Source organism: Macaca nemestrina, chromosome 12 (genome assembly GCF_043159975.1).
Source record: "Macaca nemestrina isolate mMacNem1 chromosome 12, mMacNem.hap1, whole genome shotgun sequence".
Classification (NCBI taxonomy): domain Eukaryota; kingdom Metazoa; phylum Chordata; class Mammalia; order Primates; family Cercopithecidae; genus Macaca; species Macaca nemestrina.
Window position 1 is genome coordinate 5192243 of NC_092136.1, and position 22294 is coordinate 5214536.

General features: G+C 50.7%; 2 long non-coding RNA genes across 2 annotated transcripts; one reads left to right on the forward strand and one right to left on the reverse strand.

Moving 5' to 3' along the window:
- The first annotated feature begins 1065 nt into the window (after window positions 1–1065).
- On the forward strand, window positions 1066–3548 carry LOC139357311 (uncharacterized). The gene is made up of 3 exons (XR_011610279.1): window positions 1066–1421; window positions 1759–2195; window positions 3050–3548. It is a non-coding gene; the product is annotated as an uncharacterized lncRNA (long non-coding RNA).
- A 7138-nt stretch (window positions 3549–10686) lies between these two features.
- On the reverse strand, window positions 10687–20620 carry LOC139357410 (uncharacterized). The gene is made up of 3 exons (XR_011610435.1): window positions 20135–20620; window positions 17484–17723; window positions 10687–10824 (listed from the first exon to the last, which is right to left on the reverse strand). It is a non-coding gene; the product is annotated as an uncharacterized lncRNA (long non-coding RNA).
- Between the last annotated feature and the right edge of the window lie 1674 nt (window positions 20621–22294).

Consider the following 22294-nt stretch of genomic DNA (forward strand, 5'->3'; position numbering starts at 1 on the left):
GGGCCGGTGTCACCAGCCGGCTGGCGATCGCGCGGTCACACAAGGCCAGCCTCAGCTGGTGTCAGCGTTTGGTTCAATGCTGTGCTGTCCCCGCTGAACAGCCTGCAGCAGTTTTGGGAAACGCAGGGGTCTGCATTCTCACTTGGCACCGGGTCTTGCAGCGGATGCAGCAAGTCCTGCTGGGGATCATGGCGTCGGGTGGGACCCAAGCTGCAGGCAGAGCCACCTTCATCTCCACCCCCCACCTGCACCTGCCCATTCCCCACTCATTGAAGCACCCGTCAGAGTGGGAATGAATGCATGTGAGTGAATGAATGAATCACCCCATGTAGGTAGCTGGGTTTGATTTTGATAACCATGCACGTGGAAGCCATGGGAAGGGTGTGTTTAGGGCTTTGTAATTCAGACTCTGGTGGAAGTTGCTGCCTCTTGGTCACCTGCAGGGCAGGGGCTGGGACTGGGTAGGGTAGGGCAGAGCAAGGCAGGGTCGCCCCAGGACTGTGGCCAGGCTCATGCCCCAATACCCGCTTCCTCCCAGCTCTTGAGTCCCTCAGTTTCCCCTCAGCTCCTGAAGGCCGGCTCCCTGTTGCCCCTGTAACCCCCCGCTTCCCCTCTCCTAGTCCCCCCTGGCCCCATTCTCACCCCCTGGGCCCACCATGGGGGGTGGGAGCAGGGAAGGGGCCGGCCACCAGCCCTGCCGGCAGAACTGGCCCCGGCCCGTGGACCAGGTGGCGCGGTGGCTGCCCGGCGGCGCGGGCAGCTTTCATCCCGGGCCGGGGCCTGAGAAAGCGTGGGGGAGGCTTTATCCCGGCCGAGCCAGCGGTTCCTGAGAAGCATTGAAGGCGCATTACTCAGACTGACACATTCCGTTTCCCTCGGCGAGGACAATGAGGGAGGGCCAGTGCAGGATATGGCGCTGGCCTTGTGCGCGGCTGAAGGTTTTTTGAGAAAAATGTAATAGATCACAATAGAGCACTTTGTTGTCGTCGAGGGCATTGGGATGGGGCCGGGACGCCGCGGGCTTCATCATTACTATGATGAGAGGAGATTTAGTGCCGTCTTTCTTTCCTCTGTCAGGGAGAACAATGTGTGAGGAAAGCGGAGGTTTCCCATTATAAATCACCGTAAGCCCCATGGAAATCCCTCCCTAGCCTGGGGTGTGAGTGGGGCAGACACTGAGCGCGGGGCCCCGCGGCCCTCGCTGCCCGCAGCCGGCTCCGGGCCGCCTGGACGGCGGGCGGCGCGGGGGCCGGGGGTGCGCGGCCTCCCTGGGCCTGCTCAGCGCCCACCACGGCCTCCCCCAGGCCCCCACCCGTGGGAATCCAGGCTCCGGGAAGGCCCCTGCTCTCCACCCCGAAAAGCAGGAATAGTCATGGAAAGTGAGGACGCCGGGTCTGCCCACCCATCAGTGAGAGCACGGGGTGCGCAGAGCTCGTCCTAGGACCTGGGGGCCTGGGGGGTTTGGGGGGCTGGGTCTGAGAAAATCCCTTGTGTCCGGCTTAGCGCGTCCCAGGCAGCCCCAGCCAAGGGGCCTGCTGATCTCCGCTCCCAGTCCTCATGCTTTGCAAAGAGAAGAATGAGGCCAAGCTGAGCCCCAATTATTCCACCTAGAGAACGGAGTTTGGTGGTGGAGCAGGCCACCACGAGGACCCAGGTCTCCGGGGCCCAAATCTCCTTCTCACAGGGTAAAAAGACCAACCCTTCCTCAAGGGCTATCAGTCCCAGAAACAGGGTGGCCGACAGCTTCCCTTCCTGCAGGGAACTTCATGCAGAGAGCTTCTTACTCACCTGCCCGGAAGCCTCACCCAGAAGCCACTCCCATTCGGCCACAGAGAGAAACCAGGGGGAGTGGCAGGACGGGAACTAGAAATGAGGACTCCTGACCTCCCTCCAAATGACAGCAGGATCTTTGCAGAAGGGCCAAAGACCACCCTTCTGCCAAAAGGCTGGGCCTTTTCTGTGGATTTTAGAAAGGGAATTGGGTGAGAATTTCATCTATTATTGCCCTCCAGTGCAGCTGGGCTAGTGTCCTGTATTCAAATCCACGAAACAGACGGATGTTCACCCTAAAGAACACAAATGAAGATTTGTTCCGGTGAAACTTTTTCTGCTGCCAAAATTCCAGGTCAGGTTTTGATGCCAAGTGAGTTATGAGAAAGTTCTGGGATTCAGAGTTTTTGGATTTCAGAATTTGGGTAAGTGAGGTGGGTTTGTGTTACTGTCCGTACGGCTATTTTTATTATCTGAAGGCTTGATCCCCAAAGAGACCTAGCCTCTGCCAGTCATGGCCCATGTGGTCTGACTGGAGCCCAGTTATTCCACCTATAGAGTGGAGGTGATCATTGTATCTGCCCATAGAGCTGTTAAAAGGATCAAATGTGGCCGGGCACGGTGGCTCACACCCATAATCCCAGCACTTTGGGAGGCTGAGGCAGGAGGATCACTTGAGCCCAGGAATTTGAGACCAGCCTGGAGAACATAGTGAAACCTCATCTCTACAAAAAAATAAAGAAATGAGTTGGGCATGGTGGCACACACCTGGGGTCCCAGTCACTTGGAAGGCTGAGGCTAGAAGATGGCTTGGGCTTGGGAGGTTGAGATTCAGAGAGTGGTGACTGCACCACTGCACTCCAACCTGGATGACAGAGCAAGACCTTGTCTCAGACAAAACCAAACAGATCAAATACAATCACTGCTAGGAATGTGTGTAGTGCGCGGCCTGGCCCACCCCAAAAATGAAATATCGCTGCTGTGATTACCAGGAGTGCCCCAGGAGGGTCAGAGTTCACCAACCAAACGAGGGTCTTAGCTGTGCCCACAGCCTCTCCCCCTGGGTCTGTGGCTGCTTTGAAGGAGCCCCAACTTATGACCCAGGCTTGTTTCATCCCTTTCTGCCCTCTGTGATCCAGTCACCCCAAAGTCCCCTCCAGCTCAGCCCTAGTCTGCAATTTCCACTTCCGGGCTCCCAGGCCTTCCTTCACCTCTTCTCCCTGGCTTGAAATTCTTGGCGTCATCATCATGTGTTCTGGAACTGTCTTTCTTCCATCAGGGAGCAGCTCAACTGTTCTTCCTCCGGGAGGAGGGCCCTGGTGTCCACAGGGAGTTTCGGTTTCCTGGGGGTAGGAGTGTGTCCAGGGGCTCGCAGCGGGTGTGTGTGCACTGGAGAGAGTTTCAAAGGCGACCCCGGAGCCCCTGCCCAGACCTGCAGAGATAGAATCTCTGGAAGTGGGCCCAGAAACCTGCGCCGTACACCTGTCTCTGACCATTTAAAATATACCGTGGCCTCGACCCCGGAACGCCTGGCTCCGGCCGCCCCATGTCTGCTTCCACTAGAGCGAGGTGGTGTCAATGGCATCCCGTTTCAAGTAGAATAAAATCAACCTGCTTTTCATGGCTGCTCCTGCCAAGGCCGTCTCCCTCCTTCCCTTCCCCACCAGGCTCCAGCCACTCCACCACGCTTGCTCCCACCTCAGCAGGCCCTGGCTGCCCAGAGCGTCTCAGGAGGCCGCCTTGCCCTGCTTGAGGCCTCAGTTCCAATAAAACCACCTTGCCCTGAGGTTCCTGCACGTTTTCTGCAGCTGGCCTGCCTGGCTTCAACTTCCCAGGCTACCCTTTATGAGCTGTGGGACCCTGCGCAGGTCACTTTGGCTTTCTGTGACTTAGCTTCCTCATCTGTGGAATGGGGGAAATAACAGAACTTTCTCCTGCAGTGAGGATGAAAATGGCATTGACACATTCAAGGTGCTGAGTTTGTGCTGAGGAAACACTAACGGCTATGACTCCCTGATCGCCCTGTCACCTTGTACCCCATTTTTCTGTCTTATTATGGGTTTATGCGCTTCCTGTCCGTCTCCTCTATGAGAATGGAGCCTGCGTGCAGACATCATATTTACTCAGTTCGCCGCCTCTTTCCAAGCACCTACCACAGTGCCTGGCCCACAGGGGATGCACGGGAAACCCATGGAACGAATGAATAAATGAATGAATGAGTGGACAAGCCACTTCCCCAGTACCTAGCTCAATGCATGGCCTATGACCGGTGTGGGCCAATGCTTGTCGAATATGACCTATTAGTAAATCCGTAAAACTGCTCTTGCTGTGAGGAATTCTGTGCCCTTTGTCCGGGTTCCTCCCGGAGCCCTCTCTTGTGGAGGACCCTCCAGTTGGGCCTTTTGCCTAATTTGTACTTGGTTCTTCTGGCTCTGATGTGAAGGCCACCACCTTCCAGAAACACCTCATTTTCTTGGCAGCACCATCCCCCCATCCCTCGCACCTCTAGCTGCTTCTTCCCAGTGCCCTCTCTCCTCTCTTCTGTCTGTGTTTGGGTCAATGTTCTAGTACCAGGCCAGAGTAAGAATCTGGGTGGTGAGGTCAGGGCTGACAGCTTTCTCCAGGTCTAGAAGCTGAGAGCAGCTCCCCTGAAATGTGTCCATCCCGGTGTCTCTCCACCTGGGTCCTGGCAATGTGCCTACCTGGGCTCCAGGGCCCAGCCTTTGAGACACCTTGGGGCCTCCCCGAAGGGCAGCTCTGACCCTGATCCGCCTTTCTGACTCTCTAGATAAGGCCCCTCTGATCAGAAGCTCATTTTCATAAACTACAGCCCCACTCCCTAACCCCACCGCACTGCCCACTCACTTAGTCTCCTGGTTTCCTAGACACCTCGACTCCTGGGCTGGATAATCCCTGCAATGGCCAGTTTCCTTATTCATACGTTGTAAGTTTCTTTCGTGGGATAGGTGGTCTTTGCTTCTTGGTCTCCTGTTATTGACTATTGTCCTATCGTCCTGTCCCGGAGAACACCAGGGGGACGATGAGGGTATGCTGTTTGTCCTGACCTTCCCTCAGCCTTTCTTTCTGCGTGAGGATTAGCTACAGGCACCTGCAAGGCAAAGGGTGCTTCTAAGGCACTCGCGTCCTAATCTGAATGAGAACCACGGTGCATGAGTCACCTTCCAGCAGAATCAGAGAGGTATTCTGGCCTGCCCTTCCCTAACCTGTGCCTGACATCACTTTCCCTGGCACTGAGCTGAACGTCCCCACTCCTCCCCAGGTCCCCAGCCCTCTCTCTTCCCTTCTCTCCACCAAAAGGCCAAAAAGATAAACTGCCTAAAGGCAAGGTTTCATTCACTTTTGCTTTTGCTTTTGTCAACTTTGGCAAACAATTGCCCAGTGTCTCCTGGTTGTTCTGATGTGCATTTCTTTGGCAATGAGGTGGAGCACTTTTTCTCCAGGTGGCCGTCTTTGTTCCCATTGAATTTGGTTTCTCCTCCAGGGCTCAGGTAAGGTTGCACTCCCCACCAGTTCTGAGGACGGGTGTGGCCACAGGACTTTTTTGGCCAAGGAGGTGGGAGTGAAAGCAGTGTGTGTTGCTTCTGGAAGGAACTTTAAGAACCAGTCAATGAGCCGGGCGCGGTGGCTCACGCCTGTAATCCCCGCACTTTGGGAGGCCGAGACGGGCGGATCACGAGGTCAGGAGATCGAGACCATCCTGGCTGACACGGTGAAACCCCGTCTCTACTAAAAATACAAAAAATTAGCCGGGCGTGGTGGCGGCGCCTGTAGTCCCAGCTGCTCAGGAGGCTGAGGCAGGAGAATGGCGTGAACCCGGGAGGCGGAGCTTGCAGTGAGCCGAGATCGCACCACTGCACTCCAGCCTGGGTGACAGAGCGAGACTCCGTTTCAAAAAAAACAAAGAGAAAAAAAAAAAAAAAAAAGAACCAGTCAATGTTCACTCCTTCCACTGTCCCTGGTCCTCCTGCGGTCTTAGAGCCCGGGCTGAGATTGAGCCTCCAAAAACCTCTGCTCTAGACTGATGGGAAGAAAGGCCTGGGACTCTCGCCTGCCACGGAGTGTGAGCAAGAAACAGACATCGTGGTTTTAAGTCACTCAGCTTTGGGGGAGATGCTTTTTACTGTGGCATAACCCAGCCTGCTCACCAGGCCTCTGTTGGCTGCCTGTATTTCTTAGTTTTTCTTCTTGTCCCTTGTCCTTTTCTGTTGATTTAAAGTATTTTTGCCTTATGTTAAACATATTAGCTCTTAATAATGGAATTATTTTGTCACCAGCTGAAAATCTCCTTAAACAGGTGATTGGACCTAGGATTGGACTACTGCCAGAAAGAATGGCATAGATTCAATTGTTCCAAAATGTGAATTGTCATTTTTAGTAAACCTCTTTCGACATTTAGCCAGTGCAGCGCTAACACGTCTGATTTGACTTGTTGGGTTACCTGCGGGTACAAGTTTCAACTGCTTTATCTCCGAGGGTTCTCCAGGAAGCCTCCACATTCAAAGCTTGTTGTTCTCCTTCTTTTGGCCCCTAGAGCTCCTTAATTAACGATTTTTTAAAAAAATAATCAGGTTTGGTTGAAATTATTACAGCAGCCTTTCTCAATGAATGGGCTGTAGAACACTGCGCCATGAAACCAGCTCCTGAAAAACACTAGATCTGGAAAATAGGGTTTCATGGCCCAGAGTCCGGGGAACCGGGCCCTAGAGCTGAGTCAGCATCTTTGGCAGTGAAAAATATCTGCTTAACCTTGGGTACCACAGGCTCCACAGCCTCTTTGCATGGAATATCTTCTGGTGTGTCACTGACTCCCACCATCATGAAATGAGCGCCGTGCGGAACACAGTCTTGGGGAAAAGCTCATCTAAGGAATAAAATCACTGATATAACTGGCACCTAGAAGCAGAGCCCACCCACATTATTTTTGGGGGACCCCCATGGCTGATGGTGAACCCCTGCTGGGAGGTGCGTGGCTTCCCTTCAGCCCCACGGCTTGCTGGGGCACCCTCCACCCAGTTGTCGCCTTGGGGTGAGGCTCCCCACAGAGCCATCCGAACTCCCTGCTGCTGGAAGCTTGCCAAACAGCGAGTCCTGCGCTTTGCCGGGAGGCCAGGTAATCCACCTCCCCGGGAGCCAGTGTTCTCTAACTTGGCTGCATACGAGAATCACCTGGAGAGCCTGAAAAACTTTTCATGCCCAGACCGCACCCCGGACAGATTAGATCAGAACTGGGGGTGGAACCCAGCGCCCAGTAACTTTGTAAACTCCCAGGTGATTGCAGCTTGCAGCCAAGTTTGAGCACCAGGCTCCAAGTGGGTGCTTCTGTAACTTAGTTCCAACTGGAAGGAGGGCAGGGGCGGGGGATGGGGACTTGGCAGAATCTTGTGGGATTCTGCAAAGTCCCCATCCCCATGGGAGTTGCAAGGTTTGGATTCCAATATGCCCCACCCTCTAAGCTGTGCTCAAGCATCTTCAGGCCCAGCCACCAGACAGCTGCAGGCCCCTCTACCTCAGCTTATCCCTTGCAGGGGGCCTGAGCCAACCTCTTGCCCCCAGGGATGCTATGATTAAAATGGGCCAGAGGCATCCCTGTGTGTGTGCTGGGACACTGTCCAGTTGCTAGTCATGCTGACACTGTCAACATGATCTTGATAACAAGTTCCTCTTTTTTTCAGAAGTAGCTGTAGCCCAGTGTCTCCCAGCAGCTCATTAGTTTTATCCCATGCTCCTTGTAAATTGAATGGCAGGTGTGTTTTCCTTTTCACATTGCCTGCTGGGGAACTCAGAGTCAATTTTACTACTCCATCGCACAGTATACATTGAGGACTTAAGGCATATATTTTGACTTCTGCTTCATCTTATGTTTTCCTCACCTACTAAAAATCACATTGTATTGTGTGCATTTTTGTAATTTTGTAAGCCTCCTACAATCCTCTTTTTGTGACAAAGTAGGGACGTAAAGTCACAAATTTACAAATAAAAGGCAGGCTTCTTTCTCTAGATGCTCTTTAGTTTCAGAGCTTTTGGCTCCTCTCTCTTTGCATACGTCGCTGCCCTGGCCCCACCCATCACCCACTCAGCAGTGGTTCCAGCAGAGCTGCATCTCCTACGGCCCCTGACTGGGCCTCCCGGTGGTCTGCGGGCTCCTGGTCCCAGCACGTGGAGGACTTCACACTGCCCTCTCCCCAGTCCTCCCTCTTTTGGAAATCTTTCCTGGTGAGACTTGCTACCATGTAGAGCCACACCTATGATGTTGTTTCATGGCTTTGTGGCAGTTGGTCCACAAAACTCTCCTTTCCACCCAACGTCAAGGTCCAGGTTGGCAGCAGCCCACTCTTATTTCTCTCTGTACCCCCTGGGTGGGGTGCCAGGTACAGGGCATGAGCCCTGTGGGGCACCAGGCAGTTGTCTGCTGAGCGGCTCCAGAGTCTCCGAGAGGCTGTGTCCCTCAAAGGTCAGTTCTATGCTGGGTGGGGGCCTGTGGGCAGCCTGGCAACCCCAAGTGTGGTGGGAGCGATGATGTTCCCAGATGGCACAGGTTATGAACTGTCCTGGGTCCACCGGGCCCTGCTGCTTAGGAGCTGTGTGACTCCAGGTGGCTTCCTTGCCCTCTCTGTGCCTTTCTTTTCTCATAAGCAAAATGGGTAAGGAGAGTAGGCTCTTCATGGGGAGAGAACAAGAAATGGCAGACAAAGCCCAGGGAACCAGCGCAGCCTCTGCTACCCTGAGGATTCCCCGGGGGCGGAAGACTCTCTACTCCTTAGAGGCTGGGCAGACACAGGCCCCTGGAGTTGTCTGTACTCCAGGAGTGGGAACAGCCACAGGCGGAGGCAAATTGCAGAATGGGCTCTGGAACTAGGCGCCTGCTGTGTGCTGGGGACAGACACAGATTCCTGCGGGCGTCTGTTTCCCCACCTGCCCTGCTGGGGGGAGTGGGACTGGTCTTGCAGGAGGGCGAGGCTGAGGCCAGAAGGGAAGAAGCGAAGCCTCGGAGCTGTGCCAGCCCCCAGCAACTGGCCTGTGTGTGATGATTTGGGGGTGGGGGATTGTTCTGGGGGTTTCTGGCTTCAGCCCTCTAAGGCTTCCCCTCCTGGTACCCAGCCTGGCCTCTGTCATGGAGGACCAGGCTCCTAGCCTGGAACCCCAGAAGCCAGCGTGGACCCATGTCCTCTGCCCGACTAGAGGCAGGCTGGCCTGGCCCTGGGCTGTTAGCTGTCAGGGCAGCTGGCTCCAGAGGTTGTTGCCATGGAAACCCAGACTGATGTTCTCCTAAACAGCTCAATTATTTGTGGTTTTTCTGTTGAAGATCCCAGCTGAGCAGGCCAGGACAGTGGCTGGGGGTGGGATGGGGGCTGCAGGGCCGCTCAAGGAGGGAGTCCCCTGCGAGGGCCCTCAGCCCTGCCTTAGCCAATCCTCAGGGAAATGGTCCAAAGACACTGAGATTTTGGGAGAGGGAGGAAGGGTGTGTTTGGAAAAAATGTGCTGAGGTCATCAGGCTTCTTTCCAGAAAAGCTTCTGTGGGAGGGTGTGGGTCCAGCATGCTCCTTAGAAGGAACTGGGGAGGTTTCCCACCAGCCATGGTGCCTGCGCCCAGCCCCACCGGCTGGCATTCGGTACGGGTGAACTCAGAGAGGTGCCCCATGGGGCGCTCAGCCCATGTGCAGGACACAGGGCTATGGCTGCCCCTACTCGTCCATCCCAGCTTTGGCTCTGAGTGCTCGTGTGATTTGCAGCTCCCCTCACCTCTCGGAACCTCAATTTGCTCATCTGTAAATGGGAACAGTTTTCCTTGCCCAGCTTGTGGACAGGGGAGAAGGTCTGAGCTAAGGGGTTTTGCCAAGCCATTCAGCGGCCCCTTCTGAGGGACTGGGATGTCCCATGGGAAAGCAGGCATTTGGTGATAAAAGGAATTGTGCAGTGTCCCCAGATCCAAGACACACAGCTGTTTTGCTTTTCAGAAAATAACCAGAACCAGACATATTGAGACCTGGGCACCTCGCTGCCGGACCACGCAGCAGAGGCTGCGGAGATCATGCTGTCAGGAGTGAGCACAGCAACGAATCGCACGGGCTGGGGCCCCACACTGCTGGCTCGGAAGATTCTTTGGCTCTTGAGCAACTAGTGTGGCCATGGATGTCTGGGGCCAGGTCCAGGCCAGACACCACAGGTCCCACATTCGTCCTGTCCACATGAACCCAGGAAAGGCTGATGGGTGACTGGCACGTGCAGTGATGGGCTCACGAATGGCAACGTCTCTTGGAAAATCTTCCAGCAGGAAGGAGGAGAGGAAAGAAAGTTTAAATGGCACAAAAGTAATTCTGCACATTCTAGGCAAGGAGAGCAAATAACACCCACGAGGCGCCACTCCCCTCTCATGCGCCGGCAGACACAGCTAATTGATGACAGAGTTCTTTCCTCCAGCGTCTAGACTCTCCCTCCCAAATCATCCTCAGCCCAGCAACCCTGGCCAACACCCAGCAACCAGGTTTGCACATGAGACAGACCCTTCTCTGCCATCCCTGGGCCAGATGCTGCCCCTCAGCATCAGTGTCTGCAGATGGTCCCCAGCCTCCCGTGGATGTGGAGCTGGTGCTGTTCCTATCAGCTGTGCGGGTTATTCATGCTCTGGCCTCCCCTGGGCTGAGCGTCCCTCTGCTCTCCCAGCCAGCTGGACTCATAGAGCTGCCTTTCTCAAGCTCTGTGCCCGGGAATCCTGCAGATTCGTACTCTGCAGACTTGGAGCTAGCCTCAGATCCTGCCTCTCAAACCATCTCCACAGGCAATGCCGCTGTTGCTGGTTGGAGAACCACACTGGGAACAACAAGGGTTCAGACAACGCTGAAATAACGAAACGGGTGAAGAGAATGGAAGAAGACACCATAGAATGGAGCCAAGGCTTGCATTTTGATTTGATGAGATGTTTTTCCATCTGTGCTAAAGAACCAGCATCTAGAGAAAGCTGCAGGGCCATGCTCCTTCCCCTTTTCAGAAATGCACTGGGCTTTTCTCCTTCCCTGTACTTCCAGACTCCAGTTGCTACAGGGGAGAAGAACAGTGGGTGAGGTTTGTTCCCCTGAAAACAGTCACTCCCTTTGGATGGCCTGGGGGGTGCTGGGCTGGCTCAGGGCAAGGCTTCCATCTTCCACTCTGGGCAGGAATCAGCCTTCTCCTGTGGCTATATCCAGGCTCCTTATCCTGAGGACCCGTTCCCTTTTCCAATGTGGGAAGTGTGACCTGGGGGGTGTGTGCACCTCTGGGACTCTGGCAATCTGCTGCAAATCCATTGTTCCAGTTACTCTGGTTGCATAACAAAAGACCCCAAACTTAGTAGCATAAACTACCCTTTGTTATGCTCACAGATTCTGTGGCTCAGGAATTGGGAGCACACCAGGGGAGGCTCCCTCTCATGCCTGGCAGTTGACACTGGCTCTTGGCTGAGACCTCAGCTGGGGCTGTTGGTTAGAACACCTACATGTGGCCCCTTCATGGGACTTGGGCTTCCTCACAATATGGTGGCTAGATTTGAAGGGTGAGAATTAAGAGGTGGGCGTGGGGAGTGAGAGTGGGCGAGGGAGACAGATTGAGATGGAAGCTGCATCATTTTTGATGACTTGAAAGTCATAGCTCCACTTCTACCATAGTCTATTCAAGACAGTCACAAAATCCTGCCCAGGTTCATAGAGAGAAGAAATAGACCCCGCCTTTTGATGGGGAGTGGCAGAGTTCTGGAAGAGCACATGGGCCTGGATATATTGTTCTGGTCATTTTTGGAAAATACAATACAGGCTCTCCTCTGGACTCCATCATTTACATTCTTACTGCATGCAAAATAGACTTTTCCTTTTATCTACATTGTACTTCCCCAATATCTCATCCCATCACAGCATCAGGCTCAAAGTCCAGGAAAGTATCCTCTCCATCAGCTCCAGGTGAATGATGGTCTTCAGTTGTGGTTTCTTGCCCATCTCACCCAAATACAGTGGTAAGCCAGGCGGAGGAGAGCCACTATAGACACTCCAATTCAGAATGTATAAATATGACGAGCATACAGAAGTAATTGGTCCATAGCAATTCTGAAATCCAGCTGGGCATGAGTTACCAGTTCCCTGTTTGGGGCTCAGTCCTACTACCTGAGAGTGAATCGCTGTGGCTTTTGGCTCTGTCCTCCAGGCCCTTGCTCCACCCTCTGAATCAGCCTCCCTTTTCCCTAAAACGTAGCCTGTGTTTGCAATTGAGTCGTTTCTCAGCCTGCTTCCTGACGTAGAAGTTTGGGGGATCCAAAGATCTCTTTGCATTTTGTGCTGTCTGTGTCTCTCTTAGTCCAAGCTCATACACTTCTTAAAAAAAAACAACTTTGTGGTTTTTAAGGCATCAATTTATAATCCATTCTGCTAGACAAGAGCTTGAGCCACACACCTCTTCAAGATAAACTCTTCTCTACTTTGGGCTTCCTGTGAGAATGCTGTGGGAAATTGCTCTTAAGATTTATGAAGAGCCTTTTATTTCATGGAGAGGACCTGTGAGGCATGCACTTAAGGTCCTTAGAGGGACTTTTGTTGGCTAAACAGTACACTGTGGCACCAATTTAGGTCTTTCGGAGAGCTTAACAAAGGCTCTTATAATTTCAGTGTGAATTTGATCTTTGCTGTGAAGCCTTTTCTTAATCTGGGGATTTTGAAGAAGTTAGGAATAAGAAACAGTTTGATTTTCAAATCCAACAATTTTCAAATCCAGGAATGATTTCTTGACATTCCTTCTTTGGCTTGTCTCTGTCCCTCACTTTCATCACAAGCAGCAAGATGTCAGCCAGCACTGCCAACCCTTTGCCTAGGGTGTTGGCTTCGGTACAATGGATGGATTCCTCTATAGACCAACTCTTCCACTGATAACAAGTGTGAACTTTGGACAAAAATTAAAACTACCCAAGGATTCTGAAAAGTAAACAAGAGCAGGAAAGTTGTTGAAGGGAGTCAGAACTTGGTGTGGTGATGGTCTGGAAGTGAGTTCTTCATTGTTTATGACTTTGCCTCTGGAGTGGGATGTAGTCGCAGAACAATGTGGCAAGGGACAAGTGACAACGATGCTAAGAGAAACCCCACCATCTTTCTGGCTGGAGGAACCAGGGAAATTAGCCCAGGCAGTCACAGCTGTCACTGGAAAGTGAAGGGGAGAGCTCAGAAGGGAGACAGATGAGGGGTCTCCTAATTCTGCATATGCCCACCACACACATCTCAGGCTGACCCAGAACTATGCATTCATAGGACAGTCTCAACGGCACTGCTGCAAAGATTTAAATAATTGAACTAAAAATTCAACAGCTTACACAGATGGTAAGGCAGAGCTTACAATGTGAGTCTAACCAGCTTAACTGCTGCTAAAACAAAATGGTCAAACACTGAAAAGGGCTAAAGCCCAGTGGCAACACAGCATGTATTTACAACGCCTAGGGTATAACTCAAAATTACTTGACATACAAAGAACCAATAAAATGTGACCCATTACCAATAAATGCCAACCTCTAATGACCCATATGTTGGAATTAACAGACAAGGAGTTTACAAGAACTACTGTAATTTTGCTCAATGAGGTGACGAAAAATACATTGAAAATGAATGAAAAACTTATGTCTCAGCAGAAAAATAAGCAATATAAAAATAACTCAAAAGAAAAAATTTTAACTGCAATATGAAATAATTTAAAAAAAGAAAAATTCAAATAGTCAAAAGAAGACAGGAAAGGGGAAATGGAAGAATAATGACTACAGGGGACAAATTGATAAAACATTATAACATGGTAGACCTAAACCCAACCATATCAATAATTACATTTAATACTAACAACATGAATATTCTAATTGAAAGGAAGTGGTTATCTGAATAAAAGACTGAATCAGATGCCAAAAGAGATGCACTTTAAATGTAAAAATACAGGTTGAAAGTAACTGGATGGAAAGTTATACGATGCGACTGGGCACAGTGACTCACGCCTGTAATCCTAGCACTTTAGGAGGCCAAGGTGGGTGGACCACTTGAGGTCAGGAGTTTGAGACCAGCCTTGACAACATGAAGAAACCCTGTCTCTACTAAAAATACAAAAATTAGCCGGGTATAGTGGCACACATCTGTAATCCCAGCTACTTGGGAGGCTGAGGCAGGATAATCACTTGAACCCAGGAGGCAGAGGTTGCAGTGAGCAAAAGTCACGCCATTGCACTCCAGCCTGGGCGACAGAGCAAGACTCTGTCTCAAAAAAAATTTTTTTTTAAAGTTATACCATGCAAGTAATAAGCATAATAAAGTCAAAGTGGCTGTATTAATATTAAATAAAATAAACTTTGAGATAAAGTATAATCTTTGAGATAAAAAAGCACATTTTTTAATAAGGAAAAAGACAATTCATCAGGAAGTCACAGCAATTTTAGTAGAACTTCACAAATGCATGAGCAAAGATGAAAAGTACTAAAGGGAGAAACAAATAACTTTACAGTCATAGTGGAGTATTCAACTCTCCCTCTCTCATCAATTGATAGAACAACTAGATTAAAAAGTCAGTAAATATATAAAGGATTTGAAAAACAATAATAACCATCTCAACATATGACTTGATATTTATAGAAACTGTTTGGATATTATGAAATAAAGATGCTTTTGAAGTACACATGGTTCACCCATCAAGATAGGTCAGATGCTGGTTTATAAAGCAAATCTCAATAAATTTAAAGGTATTGAAACCCTGAATGATAATAAGAACATACCAAAGTATGTAGGATGTAGCTAAAGTATTGCTTAAAGAAAAACATATTTTTGAATACTTATATTTGAAAATAAGAAAGATCTAAAATCAATAACCTCAGATTCCACTATACAAAGCTAAAAAAGGAAGAGATAAATAAGCCCAAGGTAAGCAAAGGAAAGGAAATAATAAAGATAAGAGAAGACATCAATGAAATACAAAGCAGAGAGACAACGGAGAAAACTGACAAAGCTAAAAGCTGGTTCTTTGTAAAGATCAACAAAATTGATCAAGAGAAAAAGAGAGAGAAGAAAAAAGAGAGAGGAGAAAAAAGAGAGAGAAAGCACAAATCACAAATGGCAAGAATGAAAAGAGGGGCCATTATTACAGATCCTACAGGTATTAAAAAGGAAAAGGCAATATAACAATATTATGAATGACATTAGGTCAAAAAGTGTGTGACCTTGATAGTATAAAAAATTCCTAAAAAAATTTAACTTACCAAAACAGACACAAGAAGAAACAGAAAATCTGAAGAGCTCTGTATCTATTTTTAAAAATTGAATCCATTATCAAAAATCGTCTACATTAGTTTGTAACAAATTACCACCAACATGGTGGCTTCAAACAACACACATTTATTATCTTACACTTCTGGACATCAGAAGTTGAAAATCAAAGAGCTGGTAGGGTTATACATTTCTTCTGAAGACTTCAGGGAAAAATCTCTTTTTCAGCTTTTAGAGGCCACCTACATTCCTTAGCCTGGGGCCCCTTCCTCACATCACTCTGACTTCCTGCTTCTGTCCTCATATCTATTACTACTAACTGTATTCTCTCTGCCTTCCTCTTATGAAGGCCCTTTCGATTACATTACGCACACTTGGTTAATCCAGGATGATCTTCCCATCTCAAGATTCTTAGCTTAATCACATCTGCAAAGTCCGTTTTGCCGTGGGAGTCACATATATACAGACATGGGCACACTGAAGGATCATTAATCTGCTTACCACAGTGGCATAAAGTAATCATTTTTTTTCTAATGTTCATTGATTCTGTGGGTTAGGAGTTCTGACAGGGCACAGTGTGGGCAGCTCAGTCTTAGACCGTGATATCTGGGATCTTGGTTGGAGGCTGACATCAGCTGATTTCAGCTGAGTGAGTGCACTCACTTATGTATCTGGCAGTTGATGTGGGCTCTTGGCTGAGATTCAGCTGGAGCCATTGGCTGGAACACCTGCACACAGCCTCCCCATGTGGCCTGGGCTTCCTTATGAGATGGCAGCTGGGTGCCACAGGTGAAGCTTCTGACAGAGAGAACCAGGAGGAAGCTGGTCCACTGTTTGCGACCTAGCCTTGGAAGTCAGGCAGTATCTCATCTGCACATTGAATTTGTCAAGCTGTCACAAAATCCCACCCAGTGTCAAGGGAGGGGAAAATAGACTCTACCTCTTAATGAGGAGTGGAAGAGCATGTGGGAACAGAAATACGGCTGTGTTCGTGTTTGGAAAATCCAATTTGCCAGAGCTGTTTAACGATTGAGATTGGGAATCGCAGTTCTTTGATGAGTATTTCCTGTGTTCCAGGGATTAAGTTCCAGGGATTCCTAAGTTCCAGGGATTGAGTTAAGTAGGAAATCACCCCATGAGATAGGGCCATCCTGTAGTGACCAGCATCAGGCATCTGCCCAGCATCTGCTTCCCTCCTCTCCTCTACTGCTCTGATTTGGGGTCTTGCCATTGATATGAGATGATGTGGCACACAGCTATGTTCTCAGTTGCATGGCTGGACCTGAGTGTGATCCTGTCCCTTAGCCAGTCCCTGGTGTAGGAATGCAGGCCTAAGTCAGTTCAATGACTGGCCATGGATTGGTGCAGGCCAGTGGGATGCAAGAGACAGGATCCTAGAGGATCTTCCCTCTGGACATTGCCCTGCACAGGTGTGAAGTGTGGTGAGTTGCAGCCACAGTGCAGCAGGGCAGAGGCAGGATGCTTCTGCTGCAGATGTAGTACTCTGAACCACACTGATCCTGCTGCCTGTCTGGCCCCAGCGTGCCACTTACAGAAGTCAGCACGTTTCCTGATTGTTCAAGCTAGTTTGAAACAGGCTTGGTGTTACTTGGAGCTGTAGGGATAGTTGTTGATGTACAGTCTTTCCTCATTTTGCAGCTGAAGAGATCAGACTCAAAGAGGAGAGCACACTACTCTCAAGCTTCCGAGTGCAGAAGGATCCCCGTCAGATCTTGCTGAAATGTGGATTCTGACTCAGTAGGTCTGGGGTGGGGCCTGGGGGGCCTGCGTGTCTAGCAAGCTCCTGGTGATGTGGGTGCTGCTAGCCCAGGGGCCTCACCTTGATTAGTAAGAGGGTCAGGATGTGCCCAAGACCATCCCACCCCAAGTCACAGAATCAGACTGTAATCAAAGGCCTGCTTGACTCCCAAGCCACGGCCTTGGCATGGCCCAGAGCTGACGCTTCCTTCTCTATCCACATTAGAAAGGATGATCTGCCGGACGCGGTGGCTCAAGCCTGTAATCCCAGCACTTTGGGAGGCCGAGACGGGCGGATCACGAGGTCAGGAGATCAAGACCATCCTGGCTAACACAGTGAAACCCCGTCTCTACTAAAAAATACAACAACAACAAAAAACCTAGCCCGGCGCGGTGGCGGGCACCTGTAGTCCCAGCTACTCGGGAGGCTGAGGCAGGAGAATGGCATGAACCCGGGAGGCGCAGCTTGCAGTGAGCCGAGATCCGGCCACTCACTCCAGCCTGGGCGACACAGCAAGACTCCGTCTCAAAAAAAAAAAAAAAAAAAAAAAAAATAGAAAGGATGATCTGAGGACCGAGCCACATTCTGCTGGGTCTACTGGGAATGGGACCCAGGATGCCTGCTTCCTGTGTCAGAGGAGCCCTGGTGACAACTTAAACCCACATGAGACGACTTGCCCCTCAAACTCCTCATACCTCGATTCCTTGTGCACTGGGTCCAAGCTTGCTGGGAAGTCAGACTGTGTATCCTTCCGCCGGATTGTCAAATAAGAAGAGCGTTTCCCAGAATTCCCTTCTCATATAAATCACTGCGGGGAGGCCAGGCGCTGTGACTCAAGCCTGTAATCCCAGCACTTTGGGAGGCCGAGGTGAGTGGATCACTTGAGGTCAGGAATTCAAGACCAGCCTGGCCAACATGGTGAAACCCTGTCTCTACTAAAAATACAAAAATTAGCTGGGGGTGGTGGTGCATGCCTGTAATCCCAGCTACTTGGGAGGCTGAGGTGAGAACTGCTTGAACCTGGGAGGTGGAGATTGCAGTGAGCCAAGATCACGCCACTGCCCTCCAGCCTGGGTGACAGAGCAAGACTCTGTCTCAAAAAAATAAATAAATAAATAAATAAATAAATAAATAAATAAATAAATAAATCACTGTGGGAAGGGTGCTTTGTAAAAATGCAGATTTCCATGCAGAAGTGTCAGGGCAAGAGAACCTCTGTCTATCACAAGCATCTTGGGAGATTCTTATGATCAGACTAGTTTGGGGAACTCCAAGCACTGGGGATGTGGAGACATCACTTATTCTGGCCTAGGATGGTTCTGTTATAGTCTGGATGGTGGGTGGTACTATTGTTTCCATATTACAGAATAGGAAACTGAGTCACAGAGTGCTTTTTTCCCCCCCCACAAATACATCCTGGCTTCCAAGGCTGGTAAGGGGGCTGGAACTGGAACGCAGGTGTCGGGACTGACCTGGCTTCACTGCGAGTCTGCCAGAGAAATGCAAAAGGACAAGCAGCATTCCCAAGGGTCTGGCACGGTCCTGGGTGCAAACACCCCGTTCATGTAACACGGGCCCGAGGTCAGCAGTAAAGGAGCAGTATTGGTTTTGGCCCACTCCAGCCTCTGCATGGATGGATTAAACGCCTGCATCCCTGCTTTTCTCTAAACTCTGTTGTCTCAAAGGAGAGGCGGGGGTGCCCCTGAGGGATTCTCTCCCTGCATGGAATCTACGGGCTGATCATCGAGAACGTGGGACTAGATATGTCCCAGACCTCAGAAGTTTCCTTTCTTCCCCAGGAATGGTCACGGGAGTCCTGCATGCATGTCTGGCTTTGTCAATCATAAAGAATAAATAATAAGGTGGTGAGATCCGTCAGCTCACAAGCTCTGTGTAGGCTGGCTTCCTCGCCCCAGAAAATACATGGATGGGTTGGTCTTGTCCCCACGCACTGCTAGGGGAGGAACCTCAGGGCCACCGGCCACCTCTCCAATGTGCAGGATGGCAGCACGGTTTGCATATAAGTAATGTCCCTGGGGCAGAGGTGGCTCTCACTGCTACAGATTAGCCCTTACTTCATCCTGGTTGCAGAGACCTTTGTCCCTGGTAGGACTGAGTTGTCTGAGAGAGGTGTGTGCACATATGTGAACGTGTATGTGCACGTGTGCCTGTGTGCATTCATGTGTGTGCATGTGTGTGCTTGTGCATTGTGTGTGTATGTGTGTTTGTATATCTGAAGGTGTAGCTTCTGAAGGGTTGTTGGGAAAGTCAGGAAGAGGAGCTGAGAAGGTCCCCACATCTGGTTAGGAGATTCCAGGGAGGGGACATTTGTGCCTCAAGCGGGTGGCTGCAGTAGAGGCCCTCCTGGGTCATATGAAACAGACTCTAATTCTGTGACTGTTGGTAACGCAGGTGGGCTCTTGGGTGCAGACATAGCCTGGGGGTGGGGGGCCTTGTGTTGGTTACTTGTATGTGTCAACTTGCTTAGTCCTCGGTACCCAGTGTTTGGTCAAACATTGTTCTACAGGCTGCTGTGAAGGTATTTTTCAGATGAGATTAACATGTAAATCAGTAGATTTTGAGTGAAGTAGATGACCCTCCACAGCTTAAGTGGGCCTCATCTGATCAGCAGAGGGTCTTAAGAGAAATAGACGGAGGTCCCTCAGCTAGGAAAGAATTCTGCGAGATGGCCTTCAGCCTCAAGCCGCAGCGTCAACTCTTCCCTGGGCCTTCCCTGGCTATCTTGAATCTCTCTCTCTACACACACACACACACATGCGCACACGCACACACACATGCACACACGCACACACGTGTGCACGCACACACGCACACACATGCACGCACGCATGCGCACGCACACACGCGCAGACACGCACCCACACATGCACACACACGCGCACACACATGCACACACGCACGCATGCACGCGCACACGCACGTGCACGCACACGCACGCGCACACACACGCACGCGCGCACACACACGCACACACACACCCTCTTGGTTCTGTTTCTCTGGAGAACCCTGACTAATATGCAGTCCCCTGCAGGGTCTCCCAGGGCAGCCAACCCCTCTGGCATTGCTGAGGTCACCCTCCTGTGTACTCAGTCGAGAGCTGACCGTGGAACTGGCTCCTGGGTCCCAGGCTGACAGGGACAGAGGACCCCGTGGGCACATGGACCAGAGGGTGGGTACAAACCTGGCCCAAGGCCAACCAAAGAAGCATTCTTGCCGAGTCCAGTAGCAAGTGAAGTCTGGGGGCAGAGAGGAAGGTCGAAACCACACACATGCAAAGGGATTTGGTCCACGGATCACCAGCAGGCATCCCTGCCTCTGGCCTTACCTGTGGAGCCTTCAGTCAGGGCAGCTGCTGGTGAGAAGGATCCCCCTCCCCTGCCCCCGCAAGGCCTCTGTGACTTTGGAATGGCCTTATCCTGGTTTGTTGAGAGGAATTTTAATGTGTGCCTTTGAGTTTTTACTGATGGCTATGTCACATGGGGCCACATCTGGATGCAGGGAGCAGGAAGCCACACCCCAGTGGTGACAACACAGTAGCTGTTGTCTACCCACAGCTAGCAGTTCAGGGCTGGTGTGGCAGCTCCACCATGCCACCACTGGCCCAGGTTCCTTCTACCTCTCCACTCCACCATCCTTGGCATATGACTTTAGTCCTCATGGTTGCAAAATGGCTGCTGTGCTCTAGGCATTGCTTCAGCTTTCCTTACAGGAAGGAAAACATGGAAGGAATAAGGAGCAGTGCTAGATGAGGGCTGCCAACCCTTTCCCTGTAAGCCTCACTATTTCTACATTCTGCTGGCGAAAGCTGAGCCTCAGCGCCACCCCTTACTGCAAGGGAGGCTGGGAAATAGAATGTTCTAGATGGTCACAATGCCACCCTGAACAGTGGCTGTGTTCTGTTGGTAGAGAGAGGAACCTTGGGTAGGCAATTAGTAATGTCTGCCTCAGTTTCTCATGTAGATTTTACTAGGTAATGAGGAAGGAGTGATATTGACCATGATGCAGAAAATATCTTCAAAACCCCCTTTTAAATGGTTCCCTTTCCCTCGAAGCTGCTCACCGTAGAGCAACTTTCCCTCCCACACTCTCCCTCACTGCTCCCCGGCGCCGCAGGCTCCACTTCCTGTCTTAGTTCTCTGCTTCTTCCTTCTTCTTTTCTTTCCCACCTCTGCATCATCCTCCTGAGTCCAGAGACCCTGGACCCAGACTGACCTGTTCCAGTCCTGGCTCTGCATCTACTGGTCACACGAAGGCTTTACTGGCCCTCGCTGGCCTCATCTGGACAATGATACTCAGAGGAGGAAATGAGACCCCGTATGTGAGGGTTCAGGGTCTGGTACATGGGGAGCACACCACACATGCGGTGTCTGTAACTATTGTCATGGCTGGGGTCGTTGCAAGGGGACAGGCTGCCTGGGATAGGGCTTGCAGACGTGGCTGGTCGGCCCTCTGTTGGGCAGACCTGTGGTGGCCAGAGATGGGGCCTGGGAGGCTGGACCATGGTTGGGGGAGGCCATCTGGGTGGTGGAGGCAGAGAACAGGTGTGTGGACTTCTTCCCAGAGCCACCAGAGGGTCGTTATCTGCAAAGCTGCCCCCCTTCCGGTATGCCTGGGAAATAGGCTCTCCATACTGTTGGCTGAGCTGCCACAGTCAAGAAGGTTATAGAATTGACTTTTATTTAATGTGTTTCTTTCTTCAGAAAAAAAAAGATAAGAAATATCCTACAAAACCAATAAACCAATTTGATCTCTCCTTCCTTCTTTCCTTCCATTCATCCTCCCTCCCTTTCTCCCTTCCATCTTCCCTCTTTTCTTCCTTTCATCCATCCATCATAATTCCATTAATCCCTCCTTCCAATCATCCACCCATTCATCTTTCTCTTCTTCCCTCCTTCTATCTATCTATCCATCCATCACCATCCATCCGTCTCTTCATCATCCATCCCTCCGTCCACCCATCCACCCATTTCTTCTTCCTTCCATCCATTCATCCATCCATCCATTGCTCCTTCCACCCTTCCGTCTATCTATCCATCCATCACCATCCATCTATCTTTCCTACCATCCATCCAGCCATCCATTTCTTCTTCCATCCATCCATCTATCTATCCAATCATCCATCCATTTCTTCCTTCCATCCATCCATTCATCCATGCGTGCATGCATGCATGCATGCATCCATCCATCCATCCATCCATCCGTCCATCCATTGATCCTTCCATACTTCCATCTGCCCTTTTCTACCCTCATTTTTTCATTTGGTTCCTGACAACCCAGCTCTTTGCTGGGCTGTGAGCACTGCAACCTTGGGCTGTATGCAGCTAGCCTTGGGTTGAGAACACGAGCACTGTGCTCCGTAGCAGAAATGCCCTTGGTGTTATGTGAAGGCTCCATACCCTGTCATGAGCTGGGCCTGGCCTGGCAGCTGTCCTTTGGGGAGTAGGCCCCACCTATTCTGTTGCTGGCATCAGGAGGATCTCCTGGA